Below are 27,501 nucleotides of genomic sequence, written 5' to 3'. Positions count from 1 at the left end.
ACTCCACCTAAAAGCAGTTCTAAAACATTCTATGAGAAATTCCAGTACTTCTCAGGGTTTAACACAAGTGATGCAGAAACATTTTATTATAAACTGTTAGATAAAACAGGGTTGAAAACAATGCTGACAAATACTAAATTGATATATTCAGAAGCATTTTATGAAAAAATGATGACATTTGGTTTTGATTTTTGAAGAAATAACATTGAAACAAAAACCATCTGGGGTACAAAAGATTGGCAGGTACAAGGCCTAGAAGCATTATTTCGAGCCTGCATGATCCCAGAACAAATAATATTCTTAAATGACACAATTCACCAAACAACCTGTCTTGGCCTAGCTAAGATTAAAGACCTTAACAAACCGTCTATTCCGAAACCAATACCTGATAATGCAACCACAGATATTGAAATAGACGTATCTAAAATTTTACATCTAAACAGAACACATCCTGATTGGAAAAGTGGTTAATCTGGACTACTGACACGAATAACTGTCAAGATAGATTCCTGAATAAAACACAGGGGTTAACAATGACCAGACCAGACCCTAGATACTCCCAGAGACAACATCCAGGGATAGTAACAACATACAGTGTAGGGAAACTGTGTCTTGAATGGCTAGAAACATCCACACTGGCAGAAATTAAGCAACACTTATCTTTACTTAAAGATGGTGCTGATTTGCGCGATTTCATTCTGGGACCACGCAAACAGCGTCAAAAACGTTTCATAGCGACCAGTATATATGCGGCTTATAACGAGGCTTGGAAAGTAACACAAATTGAAACAGCTGAAAAAATACGAGAAATTGATCGTATTAATTTGGAAAAATCACTTTCTGTAGTGGACAATGGGTTAATGACTCTGTCCTCCAGAATATATTCACTGGACAGTATTGTATTATCTGCCATAGATATAATAGACAAAGACTTGCTAATGTTACAGCATGGCCAGTCACAATTGCGTTCTATTGTACAGTTAGGCTGGACGCTGCAAAATCTTCGTTCAGGCTATGTGCCATGGCGTTTAATCAACACAACGTCATTGTTTTCCATCTTTAACCTTACTGATTAACAGAAAGGAGCAGACTATACAATCCTGAGCATCGAAAAACTTGAGAGATTACCATTGACAATGTCAGAAAGTCCTGTCATTGAATGGATAATACACAGGATTATCACAATTCCGATAACAACTTTCCGATTTAAAAATTGCCTTGAATACATACCGACTGGCCAGTATGAACTTTTGGGTAAAGGGTACATTAAGTCAACATGGAAATTACCATATACACACACATTCTATAGTGACAGCAACAAAAATGTATTTCTTATTGGTGAAAACTGCAAACATTCACTAAGCGGTATACTTTTGTGCCAGGGTATTAATTTACACGGGGCCTGTGAAGGAAATTCAAACAACCTTTCATGCCACCAACATGTCACACCTGCAACGCAGATAGAGCCTTTCTTTAAGCAACTCTCGAACGGGAGTTACATTTTAATAACGGATCACAGCTGTTGTGGCCTTTTGCCTGGGAAAGCATATCTCGTACAAGTAACTTCCATGGTAAAATGCTGTATGCAAGCATTGTTTCCAAACGGCCCTGGAGACTCCGAGACTCCCATATGCCTCGTTTGAATGTCTCTTCTATACGAATTGATACTTTAAGCAGAATGAAGTCTGTACTTTTGCAGACAACAGTGCCCATCACGTCATCAAAAGAGACGTATGATCTCCAAGTTGCAAGGACGGCTTCGGAGATACATGACCTTTTATCAACAAATTGCCCCGTGCATTTCACAGAAATGCTTAGCCAAATTCTAAATATGTCAGATGCCGTAGGTATCCCAGGCATATTTAAGACGATTTTTACGGGACTGTTAACACCATTCAAAGCAATTCTGGGAATCATTCCCAATTTTGTCCATTCAGTCTTTGGCGGCATACCCCTACTTTTGGGACTTGTAGCAGGCATTTTATTTTTGACCCTCCTGCTCCGATATGGCAAGCCAAAATACAGACATGACTCCGGCAGGAATGGAAGAAACGATCCTAGCAATACGCTACCGGGACCGAATAACTAGAGTCCTTGGATTGGCCAGGCTGAGAGATCTGAACATGACCTGGTTTCTTTCATTCAGACCAATATGGCAGACCTGCATCTTACCTGTGCTTCGATGTATGCTATGCGGAGATGAATGCGTGTTGGACACCTGTCTTGCACTTCCATCAGCAGTACCAATAGATATCGATACTTTGCTAAGTCCTGTAACGGCTCACGCATTGTGTTGTGTCCAGCGGCTACCAATCCTGATGCCGGCATTTGTTGAGACTCCTGTGCTACGACTAGGTGGTAACAGTGGAGCGAGAAATAAAAGCAACATCACCCAGGTACGACCCTCTGTGAGAATTGCTGATCCAGACTTTGATGATAGCAATCATTCTCACACCTGCCAAGTTACAGCGTTATCGAACTTGGTCAAACTGTCACCTGATTTTGTAGACCAATTTTTTGAGAGCCTGTCTGATATAATATTCTCCCCTGAACAGAAACAATAACTTTTGAAAAGCATTCCGACACACAGCGTTCCCATGAAATCTGAATTCGGCCTTCAGCTTTGATCAACAAAAACTACTGAAAAGCGTTGGAACTCTATTCCCCCGTTCACCAAGAAACATTTTTTTTTTATTAAATTGAACACTTTTTCAAAATATTTACCTTTTTTCTGGCACGAAATTCTTTGCTTAAAGTAGACCTATTCATAAAGAACAGAACTTCTATTTTTAGGTAGATCTAGAGACTAAATAACTTTACATCAGCCTCTAGCACATGTTACAGCAAATGCATTTATATGTGATGAAATTATCTCGCCTTTCTTTTCTCTATAAAGAGATATTTTATGTGTAATTTTTTTCGCAAAATCGTTCACTGATTACATATTCTATAATTTTTGAATGATTTCTATGCGTAAAGACGTACAGTACCTATATTTTCATGTATTTCAAAATACGCCATTTCAAATGCAAATATGTCTTTTGGGGTGGGCAATCTTACATATGCATCTTATTGCTTTAGTTTTTAGTAATTTGATGGACATAAATTCGTGGAGTGGGTGTCATGTTCTAATCTAGGACCCCGATCAATACTGCGACCTTATGCCCCTATACGGCTATAATCCATTCATACCCCTATAATGGCATAAACGATCAGAACAATATTTCAGCCATATTTCTGAAACTCGCCTCTGCAGCTCATTACAGTAGATGACACAGCAGAAGCCACTATCTTAGATTCCTAGATTACACTCCAAGTTCTTCAACAAGATAAAACTCAGCAACCTGGTAAAGCCCCACTTGCTATGTTTTGATTAGTAATAGAACTCTAATGAGCACTGAAAGGACGATCACTTCCTAGTGACATCTTTATTGACGTCTTGTGTCCAAAAACTTACGTCAAACAAGGCACCTTTCAGGTATAAATATTACCAACGTTGCCATAAGCAAACGCGGCGACATCGATGATAGCGATGATGTGGTGAACACAGGAGCAGAACAGCTGTCCCTTGCAGAGCCCAGCAGATGCAAGCAGCCGACGGACGCTGCCCCTCCTCCTCCTTGACGCCCTGAGAGAGACGCTGTCTTTTCTCCTGCCGAGAAAATCCAGCTCCGGTGCTTCCAGCCCACTCTTGCGAGTGACTTGGATATCGAGTCCTGGAAGGAGATACAAGACCTCCAACATTCTATTCCAGAGGTATGGTGTTGACTAAACCCTTAGAGAGAATTTTTGAAGCAAACCTTGGCAAAACCACCTTAACTAAAACTGCTACTTACTTACTCCCTCCCACTTATTAGGCTTAGGTCAGGTACACTGGGGTAGGCGTAGTTTGAAGCACCAGTTGAGTACGTTAGCTAAATGTATATATGAATGTATATATTTTATTCATTTTAACCATTGTATGGCTAAGAAACCATATCAATGCTTTTACAGTATTATTTAGCAATCCTCTTTTTACTGTACGCAGTTTTTATAATAACTAGTCTTGCAATTGTGGCAATTCATTTCTCTTGCATGAGAAGAAAGACTGTTCAATAAATAATACCTTTTATTGAAAAAGCCCGTCTCTCTATTCTCTGCATCTTGGTGAAAGTAATCTGCACAACTGACTGAGTAAAATAACTGTCTATTGTTTCACACAACTCTAGAGATTGACTCTTATTCTAAGGAGCAAAGTTGTCATGTTTATGCGGTTGTTGGAAAACTGAATCCCTTCTTGTCTGTACCAGGGAAGCTGATCACTTCCTATTCAGTCAAGAAAGTTTCCAGTGACCTCTGAGCTAGTTGGTAACAAACCCAATTAAGTTTAGCATAGTCAGTAGAGACCTGGAAGACCGCACTTCTACGTCTATACTACTGTTTATGTTATTCCAAGGCGCAGGGCCTATAGGGAAAATAGGAACTACACTACAATCTAAAATGGGATTTAGGAGGCCATGCAAGGCCACCTTGCGTGGCCCTGAGTGGCTTCATTGATCAGGATTAATGCAAGGCAGGACAAATCGATGTGTTGTGTTACTCTTTCCTTGGAAGGCATTACATGGACATTTGGTGGGTGTTCCCACTCAACTCCTTTGGAGTTTGATGCATTTCCAGATTTACAAAAAGTGGTGTACCTTAGAATATGCCAAAAAGCTACGCCTTCTCAGGGGAGGCCTAATGGGGAGAAATATCTTTATTTATCCTTGTTGTTTCCTCTTTCCTTGTGTGGTGCATTCTGCAGCACACACAGAAATAGGAAAATGCATCTCAGTACTATTTTTGTGCAGGAAGGTGTCAATTCCTGCACAAAAATAACACTCTTTACAACGCAGACTCCCTTGCACCATGCTGCAAGGGTGCCTGCTTTGGTGCTAGGCAGATAAAATGGTGCTAGCCCAGGGAAAAAGGCAGTAATGTGCCATATTCTTTTAAATGTGGAGCATTCCTGCCTTTTCCCTGTCACGCAGTGTGACTTTCTAATTAATATGCCACTCAATGTCATTTGTGCCTGACGATTCAGCTCCATATAGGACTCTAAAACAAGACTATGTTGTTTAAAATGACACAGGGGCCTTTTAGTCACATAGCCAGGATAAAAAGCTAGTTTAAGTGTGCATTCTTGAAAATGTGTTCCCTTGGCCAAAATTAATTTGCTAGCAGTTCAGTGCATTGTGTGTGGTTCGATAAGAAATATTGGCTGGATTCAAAGACATCCTGATTGCTTCTTACATCACAGACTCCATGGAGGGGGGGTGCACTATTATTATCTTTCAAATCTAGCCAACACCCCTTCTACAACCAAGACCATTGTTCAGGGGCTAAAACGTCTTCTGTAACTTTTTGTCAGGTGGCCAATTCGAATTTTATGTATATATGAGACTATTTCTTACCTGTATGCCTGGGCATGTATTTGTCACTCTTTTCTGAGCTCAAGACTTTTTTTATCACAAGTTGGAAGAAGTTTTCCTCCATTTTTTACATCATATTCAGTAAAGATTGTTAGTAATTTGGTGGTTTTTACGTTTATTTAGCTTTTTTTAATTTCTTTTCTCAGATATAAGCATCCTAAAAAGGAACTCTGGTTCTCAGAGGAACATCGACTTATGGCCCATCCTATATTCTAAAATGACAGCAGCAGGTTTTGTTAGCAACTACAATTGATTAAAGGTGAAGCAATATCTTTGGATGGAAGGCAGACTGACTGTCTTCTACTTAGCTCCTGTTTCTGCTTTCAAGTTACGTCCAATTTCAAGTTGCATCCAATTATTACAAACCAGAAGAGCAAATAATTCATCTACTACGGGTGAACATTTCAATTTATGGATTTAGTCATGGTGTCCCTGGGCCATATCAACTAAGTTTTTCAAATGGCCCAGTTTACGCTATGCACACGACAACAGTTTTGAGTAAATCCAAGTGTAGTTATAGTGTATCTGACGGATAATTTAGAGCTTTTACAATGGTCTCCAGTGTGGAGTACACAGTGTGCCACACAATAGAGTTGCGGGGGCATATTCTCAATGACTTATTGCCGAATTATCAGCAATTTATCCCAGACAAAGTGGCGATAAATGTATCACCCTATTCACGAACTGGTGCTAACAGCCAATACCAGCAGTTTTCCTGTGATAGCAGCCACAAAAAACATCGCCACAGAAGACACCGGCAACTAACGCTAATGAGATATTGAGTAGGCATTCCTATGCAAAAAGTTGCGACAACTCCACTTCGCAACATTCTCAACGACCAGCCAAATCGGCAATAAGATCACAAAACATGCGATAAAGCGCGTTAGCAGCAGGGATTTAACACCTGCCCTTACCTGGTGTTAAGTCGGATGACAACCTCCACCATAAAAGGGAGCCCAGCCCAGAGCCACACCTGAAGAACAACAGATGCCATGAGGCTACTGATTATGCAGCTCTGACACCCAAGAGGGCCACAACATCCACTGTCACTGCCACCACCCCCCATTCCCGTCAACCCCCCCGGACTACCACAGAGGCAGTGTAGACAAAGACAGCAGACCTTCAGAAAATGCACCAGCCTCACAGACTTAACACCAGAGGATGTCATTTCCCACTAAAGGCTCAAAAGGGCAACCATCCTCCGCATCCTGACCATCATTGCCCAATGGCTGACAGTACCAACACAGTGGACAAGCAACATCACTCCGTAGACAAAGCTGCTGGCTGTGCCGCACCTGTTGGACTCTGGTACCTTCCAACCAATAGCCGCCAGGGTCGGAGGAGTCTCACAGCCAGCCCTATCAAAGTTCCTCACATCTGTCTTGGATGCCATCATCAGCTTGGTACTCCAGCACCTTCATTTCCAGCACACTGCGCAGGAACAGCTGGAGACCAATCAAGGCTTCTACATCACAGCCGGCTTCCCGCACGTGTTGGGGGCAATTGACTGCACACATGCCCTACTTGTGCCCCCTGCCGACACTGCACACAATTACTGCAACAGAAAGCACATGTATTCCATCAATGTGCAGGCAATAGTGGACCACTGGGGACTCTTCACCAATGTCATCACCAACTGCCCAGGCAGTGTGCATGATTCCTTCATCTTCCAACAGTCCATCATCAACGAGCATTTCGAGGCTGGCACCTATGGAAATGCATTGCTCGTTGGTAAGTACCACATGAACACACCACACAACTCAACACCACAATCATGCAGCTCACAACTCTGGGAATGCACATGTTACAAACGCGCATACAACATGCCAAACAACATACTCACCTACCAGACACGACAGCACAACTTACTGTGGTATCCTGGGCTAGCCATGTACATAAGCCATCAACTGCATGGCACCTCAGCCACGCAATCACAGATTGTGGGGAGAGGTGGGAACCAGGCATGTGCAAAGGAGGCAAGTGACCCATGAATGAGAATGTACACAATGCCAAGTGTGGCGTGGATGTGCTGGCCAGACTGCAGTATGCAGACCACAGACTTATCCAAGTCGACATACACTGCTGGTGTTTGGAGTGTAGTGGACATTGGACATAACCATGTTAACTCAGCCAGTGGGGAAGATAATGGGAATGTAGCTTGTTACGTCCCCCCCCTGTAAGCGTGAGCAGAATGGGCTGGCCCGGTGAATGCCATGCTAGTGTAGGGGTGTGAATAAAAAGCACGTAGCTCTGGGCATGGTTCTCTTCCGGAATGGCCAACGTGTCTGCCAGGGCAACACCTCTCACCCCGCCACGAGGCCGACGCCTTGAGCGGTGTTCCCTGCGATCCTGTGCACCTGCTGCACCCCAGGCTGGTAGTCCCCAGACTTGTCTTGCCAACCCCTGTGCACCAAGGCCTCACTGCTCACCTGCTGACACTGGCGTGTGTCAAAGAGGGCCCACTACATGCCGGTGCAAGCTCCAAGCTTACGGCCCGTGACCTTGGCAGCCTCCTCAGACCATCACTGGCCTCCGTGGCACAGGCCCCCAGCACTCCTTTCTCCTTGAAGTACTCCTCCACTGCCTCCAGCCTACACTGCGGTCTAGTAGGTCACACATTTAGAAGTGAGTCTTGATATATTGATGGCTGAGTTCATATGCTAAAGGAACGTTTGATGTCAATCTTCACTTGGACCATCAGAAATTCTTGGAATCAGTTGTTTTCCTTGATTCACTTTAATCGGTCCAACTAAGCCAATGGGTCCCACACCTGACTCACCAAGTGGATCTCACTCTTGACCCCATTGGCTCAGATTTTTCAATTGATAAACCCTTGCCTGTTTCTTGGTGGAACCATTTCCAAATCTTTTTTTTCTTAGGAATCTGCGCCGCCCGCTCAGTCGGATGGCTGCCATCGTCCTCCGGCCTATAGCAAAATTGACCCTCACCAGTTTATCAGCTCCTTGGCTGCCTCCAGGCTTCGCCAACAAGATAGCCTGGAGGGACTTGTTAATGGGTTTAAAACTTGGATCTCAGATTCAGTGTCTGCTCTTGCAGTTCCCTGCCGACCCAAGTTGGCAAGAGACTTGCACTCTAAACCATGGTTTTCCCAGGAGTTGAAAGCCCTTAAACATGAATGCAAGGTTTTGGAAAGGGCTTGGCGTTCCAGTGGCTATGGCTCCGTGTCCTATCTTGCACTCAGGGCAAAACAAAAAAGTTATTACACCGCTATTGTTGCCGCCAAAAGCCTCTACTATGCCTCACGGATTGCCTTGGCTAACGATAATGGGAAGGAAATCTTTGCCATTGTGCAAAATGCTATGGCCCCCTAGGGCACTGGTGCGAGCATTGTCAGTATCAGACTTCTGGTGCAACACCCTTTCTAAGTTTTATGTGGACAAAATATGTAGCATTCAAGCTACTTTCTCTGCCCTGGCGAGAGGGCTTACAGCTTCTTCATCTGTCCATCTGACGGCTGGTACGTCTAATATGCTGTCAACTTTTGCTCCTGTAGAGCTCTCTTTATTTATTTCAAATGTTTTACATAGCGCTAGCCAGACCCGAAGGTATCGGAGTGCTTTACAGCATATAGGGGAGAAAAAACACTTTAAAGAGGCAAAAGAAAGCATAAGTGTTCAAAAGTTCCAGCGTGCTGTACGTCTGAGGAGCACATTGAGGTAGAGCGGTTCCGAGGTAGTCTCGATGCATGGACAAAGTCCTGAGCTAAGTTATCTTCTGGAGTAGAGGGAAGAGTAGGGGGTTAGAAGAAGGGGATGAGGTGGGGAGTTTTGGACCATTTGCCAGGTGGCTGCAGAGTGCCGGCTTGTGCATTTCGGAATTCAGTTTGAGAAGGCACGTTAACAATTCTTAAAGCCTTAAAGTCTGGCTCGCCTAATGACCCTTAAGCCGCCAGACTCCTAGCCGCTGCTGCGGACATTATTAATCCTGAAGTCAACCACATCATTAATATGTCCCTCAGAGAGGACATGGTCCCAACTTCTAGGAAGCAGGCACTGATTCTCCCTCTTCTTAAAGAAACGTATTTTGACCCTTCAATACCCGGGAATTACAGGCCAATCTCGCTCCTGCCAAGCTTAGCTAAGGTCTGCAAGAAAGTAGTCACTAATCAGCTTACTAACTTTGTTGAGGCATTCAGCCTGCTGCATCCAGCTCAATCTGGCTTACCTGCGGCCTACGATTCAGAAAAGGGGGTGGTGATGAACAGAGTGTCTGAATTAAGCAGACCACTCTTACCCAGTCCAAAGATCAGGGCTTGATCCATCACCGTTATTTATCTCACTGCACCATCCCAGCTCAGAACCTGGCTATATGCAAATCTGTCGGTCCCTGGCCCAGCGCATCATGGGAACAGGGCAGACTAAACTAACAAGCCAATTCTTCACCAGAAAGGAGACAAGCTACAGGGGACCGGTTTCTGGCATTTCAGCCGTCTTCGGCCCGGCTTGCTTGAATCCTGATGGTACAGTGAGAAAGGGTTTCATGTCTGTATATACCCTGCCACACCTATAGTGGCCAAAAACGATTCAGAAAAGGGGGTAGTGATGAACAGAGTGTCTGAATTAAGCAGACCACTCTTACCCAGTCCAAAGATCAGGGCTTGATCCATCACCGTTATTTATCTCACTGCACCATCCCAGCTCAGAACCTGGCTATATGCAAATCAGTCGGTCCCTGGCCCAGTGCATCATGGGAACAGGGCAGACTAAACTACCAAGCCAATTCTTCACCAGAAAGGAGACAAGCTACCGGGGACTGCTTTCTGGCATTTCAGCAGTCTTCGGCCCGGCTTGCTTGAATCCTGATGGTGCAGTGAGAAAGGGGCTCATGTCTGAGTATACCCTGCCACACCTATAGTGGCCAAAAACGATTCAGAAAAGGGGGTGGTGATGAACAGAGTGTCTGAATTAAGCAGACCACTCTTACCTAGTCCAAAGATCAGGGCTTGATCCATCACCGTTATTTATCTCACTGCACCACCCCAGCTCATAACCTGGCTATATGCAAATCAGTCGGTCCCTGGCCCAGTGCATCAGGGGAACAGGGCAGACTAAACTACCCAACCAATTCTTCACCAGAAAGGAGACAAGCTACCGGGGACCGGTTTCTGGCATTTCAGCCGTCTTCGGCCCGGCTTGCTTGAATCCTGATGGTGCAGTGAGAAAGGGACTCATGTCTAAGTATACCCTGCCACACCTATAGTGGCCAAAAACGATTCAGAAAAGGGGGTGGTGATGAACAGAGTGTCTGAATTAAGCAGACCATTCTTACCCAGTCCAAAGATCAGGGCTTGATTCATCACCGTTATTTATCTCACTGCACCATCCCAGCTCAGAACCTGGATATATCCAAATCAGTCAGTCCCTGGCCCAGTGCATCATGGGAACAGGGCAGACTAAACTACCAAGCCAATTCTTCACCAGAAAGGAGACAAGCTACCGGGGACCGGTTTCTAGCATTTCAGCCGTCTTCAGCCCGGCTTGCTTGAATCCTGATGGTGCAGTGAGAAAGGGACTCATGTCTGAGTATACCCTGCCACACCTATAGTGGCCAAAAACGATTCAGAAAAGGAGGTGGTGATGCACAGAGTGTCTGAATTAAGCAGACCACTCTTACCCAGTCCAGAGATCAGGGCTTGATCCATCACCGTTATCTATCTCACTGCACCATCCCAGCTCAGAACCTGGCTATATGCAAATCAGTCGGCCCCTGGCCCAGTGCATCATGGGAACAGGGCAGACTAAACTACCAAGCCAATTCTTCACCAGAAAGGAGACAAGCTACCGGGGACTGGTTTCTGGCATTTCAGCCGTCTTCGGCCCGGCTTGCTTGAATCCTGATGGTGCAGTGAGAAAGGGACTCATGTCTGAGTATACCCTGCCACACCTATAGTGGCCAAAAACGATTCAGAAAAGGAGGTGGTGATGCACAGAGTGTCTGAATTAAGCAGACCACTCTTACCCAGTCCAAAGATCAGGGCTTGATCCATCACCGCTATTTATCTCACTGCACCATCCCAGCTCAGAACCTGGCTATATGAAAATCAGTCGGTCCCTGGCCCAGTGCATCATGGGAACAGGGCAGACTAAACTACCAAGCCAATTCTTCACCAGAAAGGAGACAAGCTACCGGGGACCGGTTTCTGGCATTTCAGCCGTCTTCGGCCCGGCTTGCTTGAATCCTGATGGTGCAGTGAGAAAGGGACTCATGTCTGAGGGCCCGATTCACAGAACTAACTTAAGACAAAATCCTAAACTTACTACTTTTGGTATTCACAGAAGTTAGGATTTTGTCTTAAGTTTGTCTTAAGACAGACTTAAGACAGACTTAAGACAAAATCCCAACTTAAGTCTGTCTAAAGTCTGTCTTAAGACAAACTTAAGACAAAATCCTAACTTCTGTGAATACCAAAAGTAGTAAGTTTAGGATTTTGTCTTAAGTTAGTTCTGTTAATCGGGCCCTGAGTATACCCTGCGACACCTATAGTGGCCAAAAACGATTCAGAAAAGGGGGTGGTGATGAACAGACTGTCTGAATGAAGCAGACCACTCTTGCCCAGTCCAAAGATCAGGGCTTGATCCATCACCGTTATTTATCTCACTGCACCATCCCAGCTCAGAACCTGGCTATATGCAAATCAGTCGGTCCCTGGCCCAGTGCATCATGGGAACAGGGCAGACTAAACTACCAAGCCAATTCTTCACCAGAAAGGAGACAAGCTACCGGGGACCGGTTTCTGGCATTTCAGCCGTCATCGGCCCGGCTTGCTTGAATCCTGATGGTGCAGTGAGAAAGGGACTCATTTCTGAGTATACCCTGCCACACCTATAGTGGCAAAAAACGATTCAGAAAAGGGGGTGGTGATGAACAGAGTGTCTGAATTAAGCAGACCACTCTTACCCAGTCCAAAGATCAGGGCTTGATCCATCACCGTTATTTATCTCACTGCACCATCCCAGCTCAGAACCTGGCTATATGCAAATCAGTCGGTCCCTGGCTCAGTGCATCATGGGAACAGGGCAGACTAAACTACCAAGCCAATTCTTCACCAGAAAGGAGACAAGCTACTGGGGACCGGTTTCTGGCATTTCAGCCGCCTTCGGCCTGGCTTGCTTGAATCCTGATGGTGCAGTGAGAAAGGGACTCATGTCTGAGTATACCCTGCCACACCTATAGTGGCCAAAAACGAATCAGAAAAGGGAGTGGTGATGAACAGAGTGTCTGAATTAAGCAGACCACTCTTGCCCAGTCCAAAGATCAGGGCTTGATCCATCACCGTTATTTATCTCACTGCACCATCCCAGCTCAGAACCTGGCTATATGCAAATCAGTCGGTCCCTGGCCCAGTGCATCATGGGAACAGGGCAGACTAAACTACCAAGCCAATTCTTCACCAGAAAGGAGACAAGCTACCGGGGACCGGTTTCTGGCATTTCAGCCGTCTTCGGCCCGGCTTGCTTGAATCCTGATGGTGCAGTGAGAAAGGGACTCATTTCTGAGTATACCCTGCCACACCTATAGTGGCAAAAAACGATTCAGAAAAGGGGGTGGTGATGAACAGAGTGTCTGAATTAAGCAGACCACTCTTACCCAGTCCAAAGATCAGGGCTTGATCCATCACCGTTATTTATCTCACTGCACCATCCCAGCTCAGAACCTGGCTATATGCAAATCAGTCGGTCCCTGGCTCAGTGCATCATGGGAACAGGGCAGACTAAACTACCAAGCCAATTCTTCACCAGAAAGGAGACAAGCTACGGGGGACCGGTTTCTGGCATTTCAGCCGCCTTCGGCCTGGCTTGCTTGAATCCTGATGGTGCAGTGAGAAAGGGACTCATGTCTGAGTATACCCTGCCACACCTATAGTGGCCAAAAACGAATCAGAAAAGGGAGTGGTGATGAACAGAGTGTCTGAATTAAGCAGACCACTCTTACCCAGTCCAAAGATCAGGGCTTGATCCATCACCGTTATTTATCTCACTGCACCATCCCAGCTCAAAACCTGGCTATATGCAAATCAGTCGGTCCCTGGCCCAGTGCATCATGGGAACAGGGCAGACTAAACTACCAAGCCAATTCTTCACCAGAAAGGAGACAAGCTACCGGGGACCGGTTTCTGGCATTTCAGCCGTCTTCGGCCCGGCTTGCTTGAATCCTGATGGTGCAGTGAGAAAGGGACTCATGTCTGAGTATACCCTGCCACACCTATAGAGGCCAAAAACGATTCAGAAAAGGGGGTGGTGATGAACAGAGTGTCTGAATTAAGCAGACCACTCTTACCCAGTCCAAAGATCAGGGCCAGACTAATTTGCATATAGCCAGGTTCTGAGCTGGGATGGTGCAGTGAGCTAAAAAACGGTGATGGATCAAGCCCTGATCTTTGGACTGGGTAAGAGTGGTCTGCTTAATTCAGAGACTCTGTTCATCACCACCCCTTTTCTGAATCGTTTTTTGTCCACCATAAGCGTGGAACGGTATACTCAGATGTGAGTCCCTTGCTCATTGCACCATCAGGATTCAAGGAAGCCGGGCCGAAGACGGCTGAAATGCCAGAAACCGGTCCCCGGTAGCTTGTTTCCTTCCCAGTATAAGAATTGGCCTGGTAGTTTGGTCTGCCCTGTTCCCATGATGCACTGGGCCAGGGACAGACTAATTTGCATATAGCCAGGTTCTGAGCTGGGATGGTGCAGTGAGCTAAAAAACGGTGATGGATCAAGCCCTGATCTTTGGACTGGGTAAGAGTGGTCTGCTTAATTCAGATACTCTGTTCATCACCACCCCCTTTTCTGAATCGTTTTTGTCCACCATAAGTGTGGAAGGGTATACTCAGATGTGAGTCCCTTGCTCATTGCACCATCAGGATTCAAGCAAGCCGGGCCGAAGACGGCTGTAATGCCAGAAACCGGTCCCTGGTAGCTTGTTTCCTTCCCAGTATGAGAATTGGCTTGGTAGTTTGGTCTGCCCTGTTCCCATGATGCACTGGGCCAGGGACAGACTAATTTGCATATAGCCAGGTTCTGAGCTGGGATGGTGCAGTGAGCTAAAAAACGGTGATGGATCAAGCCCTGATCTTTGGACTGGGTAAGAGTGGTCTGCTTAATTCAGACACTCTGTTCATCACCACCCCCTTTTCTGAATTGTTACCTGTGGCCTACAGCACGGAATCAGCCTTGGTAGAGGTGGCAGAGGCAATTTGAGAGTGTTTGGATGCCGACGGGAGGGCAGCTTTGGTTATGCTGGATCTCTCTGTGTCATTCGACACAGTGCTTCTTAACCCCCTCTCGGAAATTGGCATCACTGGTTCCATCTGGGGATGGTTTAGGTCCTTCCTCGAAGTCCGAACACAGCAGGTCTGGCTCCCTCCATGTGTCTCGGAGCCTCAGCAGTTGGCTACCGGTGTTCTGCAGGGGTCATCCCTTAGTCCCCTCATATTTAACAACTATGTTACTTCACTGGTTTTCCTAGCGGAATCATTGGGGGCTAAGGTGATGGCCTATGGCCTTTTTCTTTCTTGGGGAAGAGACGATTAATCTGCCCAGTCTGCCCAATACTGTCCTGCCTCTGTTTTTCACTGGCATGCCCAGGCTCAGCTGAACTGCAATGAAGGTGTCAGAGGTTCTCTTGTATGGGACCTTTCCGGTTGACTTAAAGCAAAGCTGTGGCACACTGGCTTCCCCCTGCCTAGTGCAGGGAACAATATTGCTTAAAATCTAGGGATTTGGTTCTCTGAGAATCTGAATTTCTCCACACAAGTCAAGAAGCTTGTCGGGACATGCTTCGGCACCTTGAAAGCCCTGAGAAAGTTTCTCCCTGGACCTGCTAAAGAAACAGTGGTCCACGCTTTAATTTTATCTCGCCTGGATTACACTAATGCCCTATATGTGGGCATTCCTGGCTACCTCTTATGTAAATTGCAGGTTGTTCAAAACTCTGCTGCCGACTCCTGCTAGGCTTGTCCAAAAGGGGCAGTGTGCGTGCTCATTTGCGCTCCCTATACTGGCTTCCTGTTGAGGCTCGAATTAAATTCAAAATGCTTTCTATCGCCCATAGGGCCCTCTATGGCAGGGGCCCTAGCTATCGTCAGAATAGATTCGTCTTTTACACTCCAGCTAGACAGTTGCGCTCTTCTTCTCATCTTCTGCTGCAGACCCCCAGATTCGATCGTCAAAGGCTGGGCGGCTGTTCACTTGTCAGGAAAGCTAGCCTTGCCTGGAATGCTTTGCCCTTGGCGTTGCGGAGCATTCAGGATCATGCGATTTTTAAGAAAAAGCTTAAAACATTGCTCTTTTAGCTGACCCTCTGGTACCCTTTGCCTTTACCTTTGCAAGTACTGTCGAGTAGCTGAGCGCGTTATAAATGTATTTAACATTATATCACTGTACTCCCTTCGATGTGGTGCAAACAACTCTGTGCATAGCATTTCAACGACACATGTCTGTGGTCCCTTGCTGACTACTGCCTTCATCCTACACTGCGGTCAAGTAGGTCACACATTTTGAACTGAGTCTTGATTTCTTTATGGCAGAGTTCATATCATTGTACGCAAGTAGAGGAGTAAGAGGAAGACACAGTTCAGTCCGGAGGAAAAAAGGATCATCTTTATGGAGGTGATCAAACACTACCAACAACTATTCTGGTGCCACTAACTTGTGCATCACAAGACAACGAAATGTGGCTGTGGGCCCCTGCTGACCACTGGCTCCGGTCTACACTGTGTTCGAGTAGGTCACACATTTGAAACTGAGGCGTGATTTATTTATGGCAGAGTCTATCTCATTGTACATGCCTCATCTGAGACTGCATTCCCTTTCAGCTCTGGTGCCACTAACTCTGTGCCCCGAAATACATGGACACTCTCTGGTTGAACTTTGGTGGCATCTGAGTATATGGCCTGAGGGTTGTCTTCATGATCATGTAGCTGATACTGACTTGGTGTTAAGAATGAGTCTGTAGCATTCATCTTCTCCATATTGCCTCTTTCTGCTTGGTTCTGCCCTCTGCATCATGTCCTGGAAGAACACCTTCCACTATTGTCCCCTGAAACACTCAGCTACAATTACTTTGGACATCGACGAGGACCCGCTCAGCTCTTGTGGCCCTACCTCAGTGTACCGCAAGTCACCATCCCGAGATGGTGGCCTGTGCCAGCCTCAGTGCATCTGGGGCCACTAACTCTGTGCAGCTCAAGTCATGGACCCTTGCTGTTTGAACTTTGAACATCTGATTGTCTGATCACTGTTGTAGTTGTTGCCAGCACCAACCATCCCTGAGGACTGGCTTACACTCACCCCACACCCATCTTGCACAGACGTCACTGAACATGTGACCCTGGCAATAAAAGGGGCTGGGTGCACGTGCCCGTAGCCAGTTCCACAAACTATTTAAGTGTGTCCGTGTGGTCATTATGTATGCATGAGGGCCCGGGCCCTACCACATAACAATGTGCTGTGTGCAGCGGACGCAACCATGTCACCTCAGGCAGTGGGGTTGACCTGGTACATGTTGCACCCCCCTCTAAGCATAAGCGGAGTGGACTGGCGTACGACAGTCCAGCATAGGGGCGTAGTTCATCAACCCGGGGCTCTGGGCGTGGTTAAGTTTTGGCCTTGACAAGGAAGTAACTAAAATGTGTGTCTATGTTGTAGTGTTGGCGCCACCCATCCTGCAATGTTCAATTGTGCTATGTAGTCCCGGGAGTGCGGGCTCGGCTTAAGGGGTAAATGAGAGAGTGCAAGCCCGCTCGGGGTCCAGGATTATAGATGCTAACTGTTGTGTGAGTCGATATTACCGCAGCATAAGTCAAAGGTCTACCCTCAACCGCATTGCGAGTTCAGCCAGCCATGAACTCTACATCTGTGTCTGCCCTATCCTTACCATAGGCCTACATTCACGAGGCCGACAACCTTCAACACACAACATCACAGTGTCGTTGTCAGGCATGTGGACATGTGCAGACAGGCATGACAATGGTGTGCCGTAGGAGTGCAAGTGATGGAACTGCATATAGTAAATAGGCTCGCGTAGGGAGGAGCAGCAGTGAGGCAACGTAATACACATTGATGCCACTCATTTGCTACAAGCAGTGCATGTCAAACAAGAATCACTAAGTCACACATATCACACACCAATGAACCAGTGAGCCTGCCAACACATCATGCAGAAGCAACTATTGACTCAAGTCTCTCTGCACTGTCACAGATGACCAAGGATATGCACTCTGCTCTTAGATGATGACACCCCTCCGAGCCCCGAACACACAGACCCAGAGGCTGTACAATGCAGCCCACAAATGCACCAGGGGCATCGTGGATTGCACGTTTGGCGTGTTTAAGTCACTTTTCAGGTACCTGCACATCACAGGTGGAAGGCTCCTGTACAGCCCAGACATCATGTGCAAGACAATTGTTGCATGTTGTGTGTTGCACAACATATGTGTACACACATATGTTGGCTAACTGGCTAGAACGGCAGACTCTGAAGCAGAGATCAGGCCCTGGACCAGGGTTCAAGTCCCGACGCGGCAGGGTCTTGGGCTCAATGTCCGCGGACTCGATAATTCTCACCTCAGCGCCTACTCTAATAATGGGTCCCACGCTGCAACTCTGGGCAATAGCTTGCTTAATCTCCACAACGGCCCCAACAACACTGGGATGCCTGGCTTCACCTTGGGGGTGCCCAGGAGGGGCATCTCACAGGGAGAGCCAGGAAGGGTTCCACAGCGTTATACAGCGCCGGGACGCCCCGTTGCTTGGGCAGCTGTGCGCTTTACAAGTATACTACATTTACATTTACACCAATGCCCCATGGATACAAGTGCCAGATTCACCGGACGATGATGAGGAAGATGAGGCAGGTGAACCGCACCCCACTGCAGGTGCAGCAGGAATAGCCCGTAGGAACACCATCATTGACAATTTCTTCACATGAGCACGTCACATTGTCACAGTCTTTAGAAATCATGCAACAGTACAAAATGACCACAGGCACAGCATGTGTAAATAAGTTCATTCAAACACACATTTCCTGGATGCATGTCACTCCTCTGTAAAAGGCACATTACTCTGACAAGTGAAAGTGCAACATGTAGTGCTAACAATCTCGAAAAGTGAAAATGGATAGTGGGTGTTGTCATCTCTGTGCAGAGCGGCTGTTTGGGGTGTCACATATTCGAAATGCCATTTCTGTGTGTCATAGATAGTACAGAATCCCTCTCATCAGCGTTTCACATGTGTTCCCAAATCATTACATAGAGGCTGTCATGTGTGACCTACAATTGACAACAGGGCTTCTTTTGGGGTCAGATATGTACCACCATGATGCAGGGATGCACCCTGTGACTCAAGTCCCACAACATGAGCAACATGGACGTAAGGGGGAATCACAGCTCCTACATTCATCCATGCTTTCATACTTGATTAATCATAGACATGACACATCTGTTTGCATTAGAATTTATTATTCACGTTCAGTGGAGTGTTGAAGCTGTCTTAGTACTGGGCCATACAGACAACACTTTACAATGTTGCCCCGTGGAGGGCCAGCCAGAGTCCTTTAAGGATTGACAAGTTACTCGGAAGGGGAAGAGTCAAGTCCGCAGGCTGATTGCTGTGTCATTGTTTTGCAAACAATATATGGCAGCCCATGTCGAGGTGCGAGGTTAGTGTCGCAGAGTGTATCGGGGGACAATGGAAGGTGTTATGATGATGCATGATGCAGAGGGCAGAACCAAGCAGAAAGAAGCCATACGGCGGAGATGAATGATCCTGCTTCCTACTGACTACTAAGGCTGATTTATCCTCATCTTCGGCCTCTGATGTTTCATGTGCCTCACATGTGGGTGGTGGTGTGTGGTCTGCAGTAATATGTGACACTGGCACATCAGGGGCCGGAGATGTGAATGTAGAAGTAGCAGCAGCATTCATCTGCGCAATGTCTTATGGCATCACTCCAATGATGAGGATCTGCAGGGCATGGAAGATCCCATCGACAGCTTTCTTGTGTGCAGCCGTGGTAGCCATTCTTTGTGCCTAAGTCCGCTCCATGTTCTCCATCACCCTCCTATTGTTTCCCAAATCACGGAAGACATCACTGTAGCCACTCTGACTAGACAGTTGTTGTTGTCTCGAAGTCATGACTCCAGCGATTCCAGCCATGGATTGTTGGAGAACCATTAAGAAAATGGGGTAACCCAAAAGTCGTGGACCTGGGTAATTTGAGGTATTGAAGACAGTGGTCCTTGACCTATTATTCAATCTAACAGAATCAATCAGTACATAGTTAGTTGATCACACACCATTTCAGAGCATATCTCTCAGTCCAGCTCTAACTAATAAATGCACCTTTCAAAGAAAGGATAATGCAACAAACCTGATTCAAAAGAACTAGAGACAATTTAATTCATTGTATCTAGATTAAATGCAATAAATCGCAGTTATAAATTCATATAAATGTAGACGTGTAGGTTGTCCCAAGGAAAGAGTGCAAAAGAAGGGTAAGTGATTAGGATGTGTAAAGTGAATGGAGAATAGAAGAAATTCCATAAGATAGTGACATAAAATATTTACAGTAAGTATATACAAGGGAACCGTTCAATAAATCACCGTCCTCATTGACCTGGCCACAAGAGATAATTAAGTACACGTTTATACAAAAATTGAACAATCTGCACAATTAGTTCACAGAATTTTGCACACAAATATGGTAGGACAGGGTCCAGGTTGAAGAACAACAATGATGTCGACGTTTTGACTCGTCTTAAGGCATGTCGGTTAATTGAACCTGGGCCATGCAAGTCCTCATCAGGACTAAAAGGGGGGACAACCAAGGGTTGTAGATGACCCTAAGAGGAGGAAAAAGGAAATTGAGGCTGTTGTAATAGATTACTGACTAGAATGAATCACACTAGGGGGCAAAAAAAGGGCTTACCCTGGGGGAGGGACCGATAGGTGTTTATTCACTGTGTATTCAAGTTTAAGAAATTCACACCTGAAAAATAATTAGGTGTCATCAGTTAACCAAGTCTAAATCCGTATGACCCAAACAAACATAGCATGGTTGGATCAGACATACAACGTTACCTTGTCTGAGCTGATAATGTATGTAGCCCCAAGGAGCGAGCCTTGATCACTGTAGTTTCAAATATGGTCACACATGGTATGCGCTGTAATCGTTAATATTTCGAGCCTCCATCACAAAAGATCAGGCGGCTGTAAGGATAGTAAATGAACTTAAAATTAATATTAACAAACGGGCAACTTCATATGTTGTCCAAGAGGCGAGGCATACCCGTGGGTAAAGAACTTACCCTTAGGGAGTGTAAGTGGTCACTGATGGGACTTATACACCCATGTATGGCATCTAGTTTGGCTGCCATGAGTTCAAACCCCACCCGCACCTGTTCAGCCAGCTCTTTCTGGCAGTTTAACACATGGCGGTTGAACGCCATGTGTTCTTAGATAAGGTGCTAGGAGCTAGACATGGCGGTGGGTGCTTCCTGCTTTGTGATCTCTGCAGGAGGTGGGCTCACCTTGATGGTGCTGGGCTGACTAGCGAATGGAGGTGGGGTGCGGAGGGTGTCCATGAACCTTTGGAGTTTGTCTAAGTCAATGTCCTGGGGTCGTCTTCATCATCAGTGACGTGATGTAGGGACTGCTCTGCAGGAGGTGTTGATTGTCCCTCTGCAATGTAAAGGGGAGATGCAGTTTCACAGTGTGTTCCATGTATGTTGACGCATTGGTGAAGTTTACATACAGTCTGCATGACAATGTACATTGTGACTGTTTGTGAGGAGATGCCTATTTGATGTGGGACAGTGGACAGTTGTACTACATCACGGATGTGAGGTTGTACTCGTACATTGTCATCTCACAGTTTTCTGCTATGCCAGATGTGATTGGCCATTTGGACTCACATGCAACACCAGTTGTGTCCTGTGTTCTGTCGTGGAAGTGTTGCAGTTTGTACCACATTGTTGTCAATGTTGAGGTGCTCTTATTCTTATGTGTGTGCTGCATTGCGGGTGAGTCACCCCTGCAGCTCTGATTTGGCTGCTCCTCATTCCTTTCAGGCGTTGTGCCTTTGACTTCTGTTCTTCTACAGTGCTGAGATGTAGCAGACTTGGGTGAATTGGGCTCTTGGTCGAGTTGTTACTCTTGGGCATGGTTTGTCCGCAGATGTGTTGTTGACACCAGGGGTTGTTTGGGCACTTGGATGTGTCAGAGTGTGACCTGTTCCTTTCCGGATGTGGTCCACACGCAGCCACCTCAGTGTTGTGGAGTGCAAAATGTCATGATGATTGAACAGCAGCCATGCTAATTGTCATGTAGTGTCACATGCAGTTTCAGTGTGGCTCAAAAATACGCATCTTTGCTGGGTTTCGCACATGTGCATGTGTTGGTGGTGAGATTGGTGATGTGTGGGGTGGGACCCCTTTGGGGACATGGGGTATGGGGGCCTACTTGGTGTTTGTATGTGTGCTGTCATGTGCCACAGGGATCAGGGACATGATCCAGAGTCAATGTGGGTGTGCAGTGTGCTCTACTTAATTGTGCATGTGTGCCATTGTGCCCGTCTCCCCCCGTCCCCCCAGTCCCTGGTCGGTACTCATCCTGTTGATGTTGTGTCAGGTCATGTTGAGCAGTGTCTGGATCTCCAAATCCTGGCACCGTATCCCAACTGACGACTGTGGCCACCATTTTCTCCATGTCATCCAGCAAAGTAAACAATTTAATTAATAAAACGAATTTCGTAGTGCGCGCTGCATCGGGCACGCCACGAAATTCATTTTAATAATTAAATTGCCTACTTACCTCCAATTATCCATATGCTGGTTTTTAGCACACCCCACCCTGCCCCTCCCCTGCCCCGCCTCTCTGCCCCACCGCAACTCCCTCCACGGGCCACGGCTGTCCCCTACATTGATATGAATTTTGCTGTTGAGGAGAAGGTGTCTCTTTAGGCATTGTCTCTATACACTCTAGAGAAACAGAACTATAAAAGTGTCCTAAGGAACCAAAACTGGCAGCTGTGTTATTTTGTTTATTTCCTGCACATTGCTGTAACAACTATAATAGGCAGTGAAGACTTTTTTTTAAATTTGTTCTTTAGTGGCATTTAGTCACAAGTATATCACATCACATTATATAATAAAGTATGTCACAATAGTCCCGAATACGACTTACCATTTCTTCCTGGGGAACAGGTTTGATTCATTTGGCCAAACATGTTGCCCTAATTTTTTGCTGCCAGTAAAATTAGCTGAAGAACATTTGAGAACTCTACAACTATTGTACTGGAGTTTATATGGAGACTTATTTCTCAAACATTGAAACTCTTCATTTTCACTACAGGTTCCACCTACTTTAAACATTTTTAGATTATGGCCCTAAATAGATGGCCTGGATTTTCTCATTCTGTGGAATGAGATAAAGGAAGCTGAACAAATTCCTAATTTCTGGCATTGACACAATTTCGATCAATTCGAAAAGTTCACAGCATCTTTATTATCTCCACGAGTATACATCCGGGCACAAATTTAAGACATCAAAAGGCTTGCTATTTTTTTTTTTAAACCATACTTTCTCAAATTTAGCCAGCAATTTGTCTGTGATATGCCTTTTAAGGCGCACAGGAAGAAGGTTTTCGGTCCCTGACCTGAAAATGTTGAATAGATTTGTCACATATAATTGTTCTTTCCTATCTAACATTCCGAATCGAGGATATCTCAAATAAAAATAAAACATTAACTGAAAGATGTGGGAATTTGTTTTCTAATATACTTGATGCAAAATGTGAGAAATAAAAAAGATAGGCCTAGATGTATTAAGCCGTTTGCGAATTGCAAAGGCCGAAATTTGCAGAATTTCGGCCTTTGCGAATCGCAAATGGTCTATTTGCATGTTTTGGCATGCATCAAACATTCGCAATTAAGGAATCGCAATTTTGCGATTCCTTAAATGCTATGTATGTAGCATTTTTCAATTGCGAATTTTGGTTAAGAAATCGCAAATTAACACCAACTTGTAGTTGATGTTAATTTGTGATTTCTTTTAAAAATGCACAATTTGGTATTTTTGAAGGTGGCATGTGACGCACACACATGCCCATAGGGCATGTATGTGCGCCATATGCACACACATGTACATTTCAGGGGTGCAGCAGGGTGTCCTTGAGACACCCTTGAAATTATTCTCAATTTGCGATTAGCAAATTGCGAATCGCAAATTGAGATTAATTTCACAATCATTCCTACAGGCCTCCTGGCCCATAGGAATGAATGGGAAATTATTCCTTTATTGCGAATTCGCAAATTGCGAATTCGCAAATAAGGAAGATTAAGAAATTGCTAAAAAATAGCGATTTTTTACATACATCCCATTTTGCAATTTCTAAATAGCGATTCCTTAAAAATCGCTATTTAGGGGGGCGTGGCCAAGATGGCGACGGAGTAAGACGTGCCTGCGAGCTCCTCCGGCACCCCGAGCCATTCATAGCTTTGTGTAGCGGTACCGGGGTGATTAAAACCCCGGCTTTGATTCTCCTGGGTCTCCTGAGGCGCCCTGCATTGGTTTGTCCCTTCTCCCGTCGAGCTACAACACGGGACGGCGGACTTGGCCGGGGTGTTAACTTGGTGACGCACTTGCTCTGGAGCGGCCTACGGGGCTTTGTCTGGGCGGCTTCGACCCTCTGCGAGAGGGGACTTGAGACTTTGGCTGGCGACCGAGTGAAGCTTTTTCTATGCGTGTCCCCTACATTGGCGCTGTGACGAGCTCGCCTGTGGTTCTAGTGGCCCAGCTGGCGACCATCGCCGTGCGGAGGTGATAAGGAGGCGCTGTCCTGTCTGGGGCCTTGCTGGACAACGTCATCGGCGATCGATCGGTGCAGTGGTGCCATCTTGCCTCCTATCTTCGGCATTGGGACGTCGCACCATGTCGACGAGGAATCGCCTGAATAAACCGGGGAAGGAAGGTCCTGGGAAGGGGGCGTCTGGTTCGCCCCTGGGCCCTAGCAAGTCGCCGACCATAGACGACGCTGACGGCCCGGTCACAAAAGCCTTCCTGATCGAGCTTTTTTCCTCCATCAAGGAGGATATCACGGAACTGAAAGCGCAACTGGCCTCCGACCTCCGTGAAGTCCGTCGTGATGTAGACGGCATTGGCGAGCGTGTGGCTACTCTTTAGGACCATGACTTGGGCCTCAGTGGGGATGTCCATCAGCTACAGCAGGACCTGCTCCAGCTTCGGGAGCAGAATCTGGATCTCCAGACCCACTGCGAGGACCTGGAAAACAGGTCCCGCCGCAATAACATTCGAATTAGAGCGGTGCCCTCAGATGGAGACGGTGGCAATCTGCGGGAATATGTGGAGGCTATCTTTCTACACATCCTGGCGGAGGACGAACGCGACGACATCAAGCTGGACAGGGTACATCGGGTGGGCCTGCCGCGTGGCGCGCGCTCGCCGCCCCCCGACATCTTGGCCTGTGTCCACGACTTTCAGCTGAAGGAGACGATCCTGCGGAAGGCGAGGGACACTAACAATTTGCTTTTTCGCGGACACAGCCCCCAACTCTTTCAGGACCTGGCGGCCACCACCCTGCAGAAGCGACGGGACTTTCGCCCAGTCACGGCTTTCCTGAGGGAACACGGGGTGTCCTACTCCTGGGGTCACCCCTTTCGGCTCATCTTCCGATGGCAGAACAGATTGGTGCAAGTGCGAACTGTGGCGGTTGCCAGGGACTTGCTGGGAATGGAGGAAACATCTGCTTCGGCGGACGCCACTGCCTCACCGAGAAAACGTCGCCGCTCTCGATCCCTGCCTTGGCAGAGAGCGGGCCGACAGCGCACAGCGGAGGGGCCTTCCCCGTCAGCGAGCCAAACTGAGAGGGGTGATGCTTTGGCCTCGGTGGCTCAGGTGACTGAATCGAGCCGAGTGGACAGCTCTTCGGCGGCCTAGGCCCCATCATCAGCGGCTAGTGGGAGCGGGAGGGCTCTACCATCTCAGGTACTCTGTGGGACTTTCTCCAATGGAGGGTTACCCCGGCCCTGGAATCGGGGGGGGGGCATTACCTGGGTCTTCTACCCCCGACCCTTACGGTCATGTCTGACTTTCATTGTTCTTTCTCTATTTTTCGTCTTCCTCTTTTTATGGTTTGTTTTTGAGACTCCTGAGGGCCCCTGTGGGCTCGTTGGGGATGGACCCCGGTGGTGGTGGATTGGTATCTGGTATGGCTGTGGTGTGTCTGGTGTGTCTTTAGAGTTGGGCTGCATTGATGGAAGCGATGGGTGTGGACGTTGGTTTCGATGTTGCCTGTTACGATAGGATCTTGGAACGTTAAAGGCCTTAACTCGCCTCAGAAGCGTCAAAAGATTTGGAAGTACATTCTGGATCATCACCTAGATGTGGTGGGCCTGCAGGAGACTCATTTGGCCCGCAAAGATGAATCCAGGCTCAAGCACAGGCAGTACCCCCTGATTTATAGGTCTTCTGCCACTACTAAGCACCGTGGGGTGGCACTGTTGTTCCGATCTGCACTTCAGTTTCAACCTGTGGGGGTGCGGGGGGACAAGGAAGGGAGGTGGTTGATGGTGAAGGGGATGCTCATGGGTAAACTCTGCACATGGGTGGTGGTCTATGCCCCAAATACGGGTCAGCATGGGTTCCATGAGTCTCTCTTGAATGTGATTGGGGACTTCGGGGAGGGAGCGTTGATTGTATTGGGGGATTTCAACTTGGTTTGGGATAAAGATTTTGATTGTTCGCATCAACAGAGAACTGAGACGGGTCTCTTTACCCCGGAGCTGCGTGATACTGTGTTAAGTTTGGGCCTTATTGATAGCTGGCGCTCCCTCCACCCTCGCACTAGGGACTACACGTTCTATTCACATGTTCACCACACATACTCCTGTCTCGACCATATCTTTTTGCATCAATCTTTACAGGGTGATCTGCGGTATAGCAACATTTTTCCACTTTCAGTTTCGGATCATAGCCTTTTGGCGACGTGCGTGAACTGGGCCCCTGATTCGTCCCCTCATCGCAAATGGTATTTCCCGGCATCCCTCATGCGAGATGAGGAATCCTGCAAGAAACTTCGGGCGGCCATTGGGGAGTTCTTTGAGCTGAATAAGATTGGCGACACCTCGATCTTTACCCAATGGGACGCCTTCAAGGCGTCGACACGTGGTACATGCATTGCTCTGAACTCCGCCCTGAATAGGCTGCGGCGGGAAGAGAGGGAGGCGTTGGAGGCAGAACTGAACACGTTGGAAACTGCACATAAGCAGAATCCTTCTAGAAGAACGCATCGCCCGCTAGCGGCGGTGCGTGGGAAGCTCAAGGCGCATTATAATAACCGAGCAGAATATACTCTACTACGCTTACGGCGCCTCTCCTACGCTCAGGGCAACAAAGTGGGGAAGCACTTAGCACGACAGCTCCGTGATAAACGTGAGAGAGAATATGTGGGTGGTATTCGGAACCCCTTTGGGGTAATTGAGCATAAGGACGCGGATAAGGCTGCGCTCTTTGGTGATTTCTATGCTGCTCTGTACTCGGCGGACCGCTGGTGCCGTCCGCTCAACGAGAATATCTGGAGAACCTGGCGCTACCGCAGGTCTCCAAAGAGTGGAATGACCTTTTGGAGGCCCCGATTACTAGGGAGGAGGTACTATCTGCCATTCGGTCTCTCAAGTCGCATAAAGCACCGGGCCCGGATGGCTATACAGCCTCCTTTTATCAGGCGTTCGCGTCTGAGCTGGGGGACCGCTTGGTGCTCCTCTTCAACGCCATGAGGGATGAGGGCCACACCTCGGGTTCAATGGCGGAGGCTATGATTTCAATAATTCCCAAGACGGGGAAAGACCCCTCCAGGTGTGAATCCTATCGACCCATTGCCCTCCTGAATATTTATGCTAAGTTGTATTCTTCTATCTTGGCCGCTCGCCTTAAGGACCTTATGCCAGCTCTCATTCATCCGGACCAATCGGGCTTTATAAAGGGTTGCCAGACCCACGATAACACTAGACGCCTAGTTC

The sequence above is a fragment of the Lissotriton vulgaris genome, chromosome 12, assembly GCF_964263255.1.
Source record: "Lissotriton vulgaris chromosome 12, aLisVul1.2, whole genome shotgun sequence".
Lineage (NCBI taxonomy): Eukaryota > Metazoa > Chordata > Amphibia > Caudata > Salamandridae > Lissotriton > Lissotriton vulgaris.
This window is presented reverse-complemented; position numbering follows the sequence as displayed.